Genomic DNA, 8,901 nt, shown 5'->3' with positions numbered 1-8,901 from the left:
GCCTGGACTGCCTGACATTATGTTGTATAAACTGGACATGCAGGACCCACAGAGAAATGACTGCTGAACTTGCCTAAAGGTGAGATCATCTTTTGGGGCTCTTACTTTATAAAAGAGTCTTCCAGACATTCTTCAGGACACAGAAGAAAGTGACTGACAAACTTCCAATATAGGAATATAGTTCCAATATAGTTCCAATAGAACTGTCTTTGAAATTTTTTGCTTTGTGGAAAAGTCTCCTGGATACTATGGGCCTGTAGTCTGAATATGGGTGCCTGAAATGTTGCAGAAGAACTCTGGGTGACTCTCCAGGCAGTGATATGTCTCTGTGAACTTCCAATGCACTTCCTGTTTACTTAGGTAATATATCCTTCTGGAATCTTTGATGGAGTTGAAGAATATATAGTTATAGCTTTCCTTAGTTATGATAAAAGATAAGATGAATGTAGATATTGTAACTGTAATTTTTGCTTGATATCTGTTTTGTTATATGTAATTTTATACTGTGTTAAGGTTAAAACCTTCCTTTTTATTTAAACAGAAAAGGGGAGGTGATGTGGGATTCCCCTCTGTATGCTGTGAATACCATTGGCTAATAAAGAAACTGCTTTGAGCCTATAGCAGAGCAGGGCAGAACAGAGCTAGGCAGGGAATACTAAACTGAATGCTGGGAGAAAGAGGGCAGAGTTGGGAGAGAAGCCATGGAGCTGCTACTGGAGACAGACGTGCCAGAACTTTGCTGGTAGGCCACGACCTCGTGGTGATGCACAGATTAATGGAGATAGGTTAAATTAAGACGTAAGAGTTAGCAAATAAGAAGCTAGAGCTAATGGGCCAAGCAGTGATTTAATTAATATAGTTTCTGTGTGGTCATTTCAGGACTGAACAGCCGGGAACTAACTAGCAGTCTCCATACAGCAGTTACATTCAGCTGCACCAACATTGCTCCACACAACGTCAACAACACACAGCATCTCTATTTTAGAGACACGCTTGGCTCTCCCCAATTCTTTTAGAGGAGCAGAGGAAGAGTTGATGTGATTCAGTGGATGGAGGAGCCTCAAATGAGGCACAGGTGTTTTCATGGTTTTATAATAGTGCTTTATGCATGAGCATTCTCTCTGATCAAAAAGGGAATGAAGAGATTTAAGAATAAAAGCTAAGAATCCTGTGATGCGAGGCTCTGAAAGAAGGTGGCTTTAGCATCTCCGATGTTATGTGCCACTTTACAAAGCATAGAGGAGGCTCTGGTGGTTTTGGCATGTGTGTAATATGGGCTAAATGGGGGGTTGTATGTGTAAATTAGCAACCTGTACATAGACAGGACTCCTTTCCCCATTCCCAAGGCTTTTCTAGATGCTTCAGAGGAATAGAAACTTTAGTGATGCTGGAGTCTGCTGCTTCTCAAGTAGGCAGGTGAACAACTGGGGACCCAAAAGGTCATGTTTCCTACTAGAAAACATAAAAGTGAGCCTACTTTGGATGCAGAGTGACCTTAATACAGCGAGATGGCTCAGTTGGTAAAGGTGCTTGTTGCTAAGCCCGAGGACCTGAGTTCAAGCTGAAGGACCCGTGTGGTAGGAGAGAACCACTCCCAAAAGCTGTCCTCTGACTTCCACGTGTACAGTGTGGTAGCAGTGCCTATGTGAGAACACACACACTCACACACATTCACATACACTCACAAACTCACACACACACTCACATGCACACACTCATACACACTCACACACATAGTGACACATCACGTGGATTCATTCGTACCTGTAAGTTTTTAAAACGATGTCTACTGGGGCTGCCCAGGCTGCCCAACTTCTCCTGAGGTTTTTTATATGTTTTATATATTTTTATATATTTTTCATATATTTTCATATATTTTTATTTCCATATATTTTTCATATATTTTTTTGTTTTCATATATTTTCATATATTTTTGTTGTTTGTTTTTCGAGACAGGGTTTCTCTGTAGCTTTGGAGCCTGTCCCGGAACTAGCTCTTGTAGTCCAGGCTGGCCTCGAACTCACAAGTGCTGGGATTAAAGGTGGCCACCACTGCCCAGCTATTTTCATATATTTTTCACTTAAAGCTTATGAATCACTTCTAATGGGTTTCAGACCATTTACTTACTTGTTTGTTTGAAGAGACAGTTTGGTGGGGGTCCTTTATTTACATCTCCCTATGCCCCCCATAAATGATTGTGAATCTCAAATGGACAGCATTAGGTCCACGTGTGAGGGCAAAGGCAGTTTTAACAAACTTTAAAAAATTCTTTCTATCAACAAATACCGGTTGTGGAATCTGACTTATAAGAGCTCATCTCCAGCGTCTTTGGAATTCTTAAACAGCTAGAAGTCTTCAGGGCCTGCTAGAAGTGATGACAGCACCGGTCAAGGAAGAAACAAGCTGTCTAAAATGCGCCCACTCCCAGCACAGGCGCCGCAGCCACCATTCTCAGTCCTCTGGGGGCTGTGTCACTCGGCTAAGCAGGACACAAAAACAGCCTTCTGCGATTACAGTCCAGCAAGGGATCAGTTAGCACCATGTCCGATGGATTCCGTTTGTTCTGTTTACAGTTCTTGCGCAATGTCAGGACTCTGTGTTCCCTTTCTGATAACTGCAACAGCAGCCCCACTGGGTAGATCCAGAAGTGGCTTCTGGCTCCGCGCCAGCCTTTCCTCCTGGCTGACATCTTTTGCTACCAGCGGTGAGATCTGTAGGTAGATTGCAGAGGAAAAAAGAAGTGGTCAGTCAGACCCGGGCTAGAGAGTCTCCCGTTGTCATTTACCTTGTGCCTCTTTGATCTGATTCTTAATTCACTTTGTCTTCTTCCGTAAAGTCAAAAATGATTTAATCTTTGTGGGATTGTTGCAAAGGTTGAGCAAGGCAGTGTGTGTTCAATGTTCAGCGCAATGCCCTAGGAATATTAATCCTCTAACAAGTGGGGCTATTATTCTCCTAAGAGCCAGAAGGGAATGAACAGCATGCTTTCTTGGTATCTCTGATCCCCAAATATCCTGCCTCCATTCAAAGTCTCCAAACACATATACAGAAAAATATTTCCACTAGGGAGTAGAATAATGAGTCTCATGGATTCTTTGCTGCAGTGACTGTCTTAGTGACTGGTTGGTCACTCTCTGAGTCAGCGATGCTGTTATGACATGTCTGGATACAGACAAGAGTTTATTGACTGTGGAGAAGCAGCTATGTGGAATGAGAAGGAGTGGGCGTCCTGACATTGGTGGCGGCATGAACAGTTGGCATTAGCCAGTCTTTTCATTGCTGTAACAAATACCTAAGAATTAAGTTAAAGGAAAAGCCTTTTATTTTGGCTCACAGTTTCACAGATTTTAGCCTGTGACCCTATTGGCTCCGTTGTTGTCTTGATTAATGATAACGCAGAAAATCATAGCAGGGAGCATGAGGTAGGCCAAAGTAGCCGACTTAAGGAGACTGGGAGGCAGACGAGAGCTTAGCTTTCCAGAACATGCTTCTAGTGACTTACTTAAAGTTTCTAGCACCTCCCCAAATTATGCTGTGAGCTGGCAACCAAGGCTTCCACAAGTGATCCTGTAGAGAGTAATTCATATTCAAACCATAAAACACTCATAAGCATCCAAAACATCTGTTGTGCTTTTGCCTTTCATGCTAAGTGAGACTGAAGAGGGGCGGGGGTGGCCACAGACTACACATTTTATATACATAATTACATATGATGAATACAAACTTTTGAGCAAGTGAAAGGTTTTGCACATGGGGACTGTTCTACAAGGTATGTTTTGGTCCCAAGCATCCTGAAGAAAACTCACGTGGCAGAGTCCTGCCAGGAAGGTATGTAAGGGCTGGTGATTGCTTATGTGTTTTGCTGACTGGTCATTCCCTTCATAGAACAAGAACAAAGAACACTTTAGAGACACTGAAGCCTGGACTCAAGATCTCAGTTTACCCTCCCACCATTCACTTTGCTCTTCTTACCCTTCCTTAACACATCATTTTAAAAATGAAAATGAATACCTTATAGAATTCTTGTTATGATTATAATTTTGTAAAGTACTGTCCTTATACAGACAATACAGTAAGATAACAATAAATGGAGATTTCTTTTGTCATCACTTAAGTGAAGGGAAATGAGAGGACCACAGTGCTCACCAACTCATGATGTAGATGAGCAGGTCGCTAAACAAACTTGCCTTTTCTTCACGTAGAGTACAGCCTTTATAGCATTAGTGGCTTGCCACTGGGGGAAAAAGATGTCTACAATTTATTACTAAATGAAACCATGGCTGAGAGCTAGTCTCAGAAAATCTTCTGGGTGCTCTGAGCTGACCTCCCAAAGTTGCCCTGCGAGCCATGAGCACAGTAATGTGTCCGTTTATCACTGAGATCAAAACCGTTCATAAAACCATCCCCCATTGGTTAGATTTCCTCAGGTGAATAGCAATGGAAGCAGGAAGGGCCAGAATACTGTAAGTGTGCTGTAAATGTGAGCTAGGCGGGCAAAGCCTCGTCCATCTTCAGCACGTTCCCATGGGAAAGGCTATCTCTCAACTCCGTAGTTCTAATGCTCTAAACTGAATCTAATACAAACCAAGACTGTGAAGCACAGCCTTCTGGATCTGTTGTGACTGAGCTTGACTTGATAAGTTCTGGCATTACCCCAGCCAAGACTTGGAGGATGGGTGGTATCCACAGTGTAAATGATGTGTGGCCAAGCTGTTGGTTATTCATCAGAGATCTCTGCTGGTGCCCAGCCAGAGATGTCACTATCCAGAAATACTTGTATTCAGTTTGGATGATATGACTTAGATCTGTAATTGGAAGGTGACAGAAGTGATGTACAACGCTTCTAGGCTTTTCCCATAAAAAATAATCCAGTACATTCTTTTGCTTTCAGTATCCTGCCTCTTGGCTGGCTATCAATGCCTTGGCAGCCCTGAGGTTCTGTTAAATGTGGTTTAAAAAGTGAAAATCAACAGTTGTTACAGAGAGGAATCTGAAATGTAACCCCTTTAGTTAGCTTTATTAGAATGAATGGGCTCGAGGCCATGATAGAGCCTTGAGGTGAAAGGGAGGATATTAGACAGAAATAATATACAGTGTGGAGATCTAAAGATGGCAGAGCCTCAATGGGGGAGTGGCTTCCCTTTAAAGCCTGGGAGGAGTATCACCAAGAATAATGATGATGATGGCAATGACCATAACGATGGTGTTGATGATGATGGTGATGACGATGACGATAGTAATGACGGTGATGATAATGATAATGACTATAATGATGGTGATGATGATGATGGTGGTGATGATGACGATCGTAATGAAGGTGATGATAATAATAATGACTATATGACAGTGATGGTGGTGACGATGATGGTGGTGATGATGATAATGATGGAGATGACACTGTCGTGACAATGGGGATGATGATGATGATGATGGTGATGATGATGACAATGAGGATGATGGTGATGATGATGGTGAAGATGATGTTGATGGAGATGACAGTGACAATGGGGATGATGATGATGATGGTGGTGATGATGATGATGACAGTAGAGAGAGAAGACAGAAAGAGGGGAGAGAGAGAGCTGCTATGAGAGGGATGGTTTGGGGTACCATTCTGAGCAATATTCTCCTTCAGACTAAAATTCACAGAACAAAGAGAACAAAGGAGCCGTCTGGCCTTTTTCTAACCTTTTAGAGGTGGTGGGAGGTTTCACATAGTGTGGTTTACTTCAGCATAGCATACAAGACAAGGAACATGGAAGAACTAGACACCATAAATTGAGTAATGTCAAGCCACAGCTCAGGTGGCTTCTTAACTCTGTCTTTGAGAAAGCTGCAGAAAAACATGGCCCGATTCAGGCCATGGATTTAAAGATGCAGGCCCATGTACTAAGAGTCATTTTGTCTCTCTCTCCGATGGAGCCTTCACAGAAGTGTGTGAGGTAGAGATGTCATTGTCTTCATCTCGTCGGACACAGCTTGAATGGGAAATAAGTCTTAATAATGTTTTACACTAGAATTTTGGGAGTTTACCTGCGATAATAACTGATACCATCTTAACACCAGATGATTCCCAGCCCCTTTACAGTGTCGGGTCATACGCCGAGAGCCTGGATCCGTTTGGAAGTGAATTCTGTGCAGGTTGAGAAACAATCGTCTTGTTTCATTTTTCTGCATTTTGAGATCCAGGATTCCAGGTACCATTTGTAAAAGATGTTGTCGTTTCTCCAATGTGTACTTCTGTGCGTCTTTGTCAAAAGTTGGGTTGCTGTAGTTGTGAAGACTTGTATATGGGTCCTTTGTTTTAATCCATTGTCAGTGAGTCTGTTATGTACCAATACCATGCTGTTTTTATTACTACAGCTCAGGAGTACAATTTGAGATCAGATAAGGGCTATGTCATGCAGTAGTCTGTTTATTAAAGATCCTTTGGCTATCTTTGTTTTGTGTGTGTGTTGCTGTATACATTTTGAGATTTTTTTTTCTGTCTGAGGAGAATGGCCCATAGATTTTAATTAGGATTGTAAAAAATCTGTAGATTGCTTTTGGTAGGATTTCCATTGTCACAAAATCAATTCTTCCAACTCACGAGCATAGAAATTCTTCCCATCTTCTGATGTCTTCATCAATTTCTTTCTTCAGTGTCTTGAAGCTTTCACTGTAGAGGCCTCTCATCTTGAGTTTATTTCTAAGTATTTGTTTATTTGCAGCTATTTTTGAATGGGATTATTTCCCTGATTTCAACTTGCTACAGTGAAGCCACTATGTAATAGTTTATGAAGAGGCTCAAAAGAGGTCAAATACAAGATACATAACCATGGGAGCTCAGCTTTGGAAGAATCATCTATATCAACATATCAACCCTCCCCTATCCAAGGTTCACAGAAGAGTGATATCCATGCTTTCCTTTAGAAGACTTGCCTTGGTCATGGTGTCTCCTCACAGCAATAGCAACCCTAACTAAGATAACAACAAAAACCAAACCAACAACAACAGCAATATCAAAACAACAACAACAAAACCCAGAGGACATAAAGCTGGGAAGGAGGTGGGGTGGGAGCCACTAGAGGGACAGTATGATGGATAGTCATAAATATACATTACATAACACAGTAAGTAAAAACTATTCCTAAAAGTGAGAGGGGAGAGATGCTGCAATCCAAGTATAAACTAAAAAATATATTCATACCTCCCTCTCCAAAAAGTGAGTTATATAACAGTAGCTACAACCAAGATGATTTCAATTAACTCTTGCTAGCATAAAGGTTATTTTCATATCAGTTTGAGCATGCCAGAACTATGACTATATAGTGATCAAGTAAACGAGAGTATGTGTTAAGTAAATACACTGAGAATATCAAGACACCTTTCGGGGCACACTCACGTGTTTTGGGATAAGAAAAACGGAAACCCGATATTTGTATTTTAAATATACATCATTTAAATATAAGTAGATAAGTAGATTCTGAATGCAGAATGAAAGAGATACATTCACTGCAGATTTAAAATGTCATTTCTTGAAATTTCTATGTCTAAATGAACATCTGGAGTTAACTGCTCAGTAACTATGGATGGATGAATTAAAATGTAATTGGTTAGATATCTTAAACAAAGGGCAAAAGTCAAAACAAGTATCACTTGGGTACCCAAATATCTTAAACAATATCTGTGTACGACTTTACTGTCCAGGTACTATGAAAGAGTCAGCGTCTTTCTTTCCTATGCTAACCTTTTTCTAGGTAACAAAGGATCCCTGAGTGAGGATTGCTCACTTTCACTTCACGAGTCTGGCGGGGATTTACTCTTCCCTATAATTACAGCATGTACCCTAGACTTCTTGGGAAGCTTGCCAAGTTCCTCACATTTTTGCCACAGAAGGCAAAATTCACCAGAAGCATGTACTTCCCTTTTCTTAGGAGCAATTACTTTCCTCAGTCACCAGGAAGTCCCGCCCACTGCCAGCTGCTCAGAGCCTGCATGTACGTACATGTGTGCGGCTGTGTGTGCCCCACGGTGACATCAAAGGGCCAGTGTGTGAAGCAACGGAGAAGGCTTTTTGCAGCATTGCCTGGAACTCTCGCTAAACGTTTCCCCTAAGCTCCTTGGTGACGTTCCTCCTGCGAGCTCAAGCTAGTCCCTGTGGCACAGTGATGTTCCTGCATCCATGGGCAGTACACTGTGGGGAACGCAGCTGGGAAGGAAGGCAAGCCTATTCGCACTGATCTCTGGGAATTCAAATGTTGCTCTTGTGAAACAGTCTTTTTTTTCTTGGTTGTACTGTACCGCTGCTCTCAGAAATGGCCCTTTTCTTATTTCCTCGTCGCCTGTCACTGCCTCGGAGATTATAGAGAGGCCATTCATGCTCCTCCAGCCGTCCCGAGGTTGGTTTGTCTATCACTATAGTGGCTGGTCCCGAGGTTGGTTTGTCTATCACTATAGTGGCTGTGATCATAGCTCTGACTCGGGAAACCTTACTAAACAATAAACTCAGTGAAAATATGTGTACGCTGCTGTTCAGTATAAACTACAGAAGCCCCTTGTTTGGCCTGAGCTCTTGTAGGGGAGCCCAGCAGACCAGGTTAAAAATCAAAATGGAGGTACCCACTAAACTTTCTTCTCACCAACTTAAACAGAGCTGTTTATTTGACCTTCCCAGCGCTAGAGATACAGAGATAACAGGCCAGCTTCCCCAATAGGTTAGTTTTGTTTGGCAGGGTCATAAAGTTCCCTCTCCCTTAGTCCTTACCAGAAATTAACCTTAAGTAACCTGATGTTAGCCAATCAATTATTTATTGTTTTATCTCCCGGTTCTCACTTTAAGGAGAAAGTAACTTTGAAATGACTAATCTTAGCCCATAAAATGGGCAATTATAATGAGTCATTTTTTTAAAACCATTGCAA

This window comes from Arvicola amphibius, chromosome 4, assembly GCF_903992535.2.
Source record: "Arvicola amphibius chromosome 4, mArvAmp1.2, whole genome shotgun sequence".
In the NCBI taxonomy this organism is placed as follows: domain Eukaryota; kingdom Metazoa; phylum Chordata; class Mammalia; order Rodentia; family Cricetidae; genus Arvicola; species Arvicola amphibius.
The sequence above is the reverse complement of the archived record's forward strand: the minus strand, read 5'-3'. Positions refer to the sequence as shown.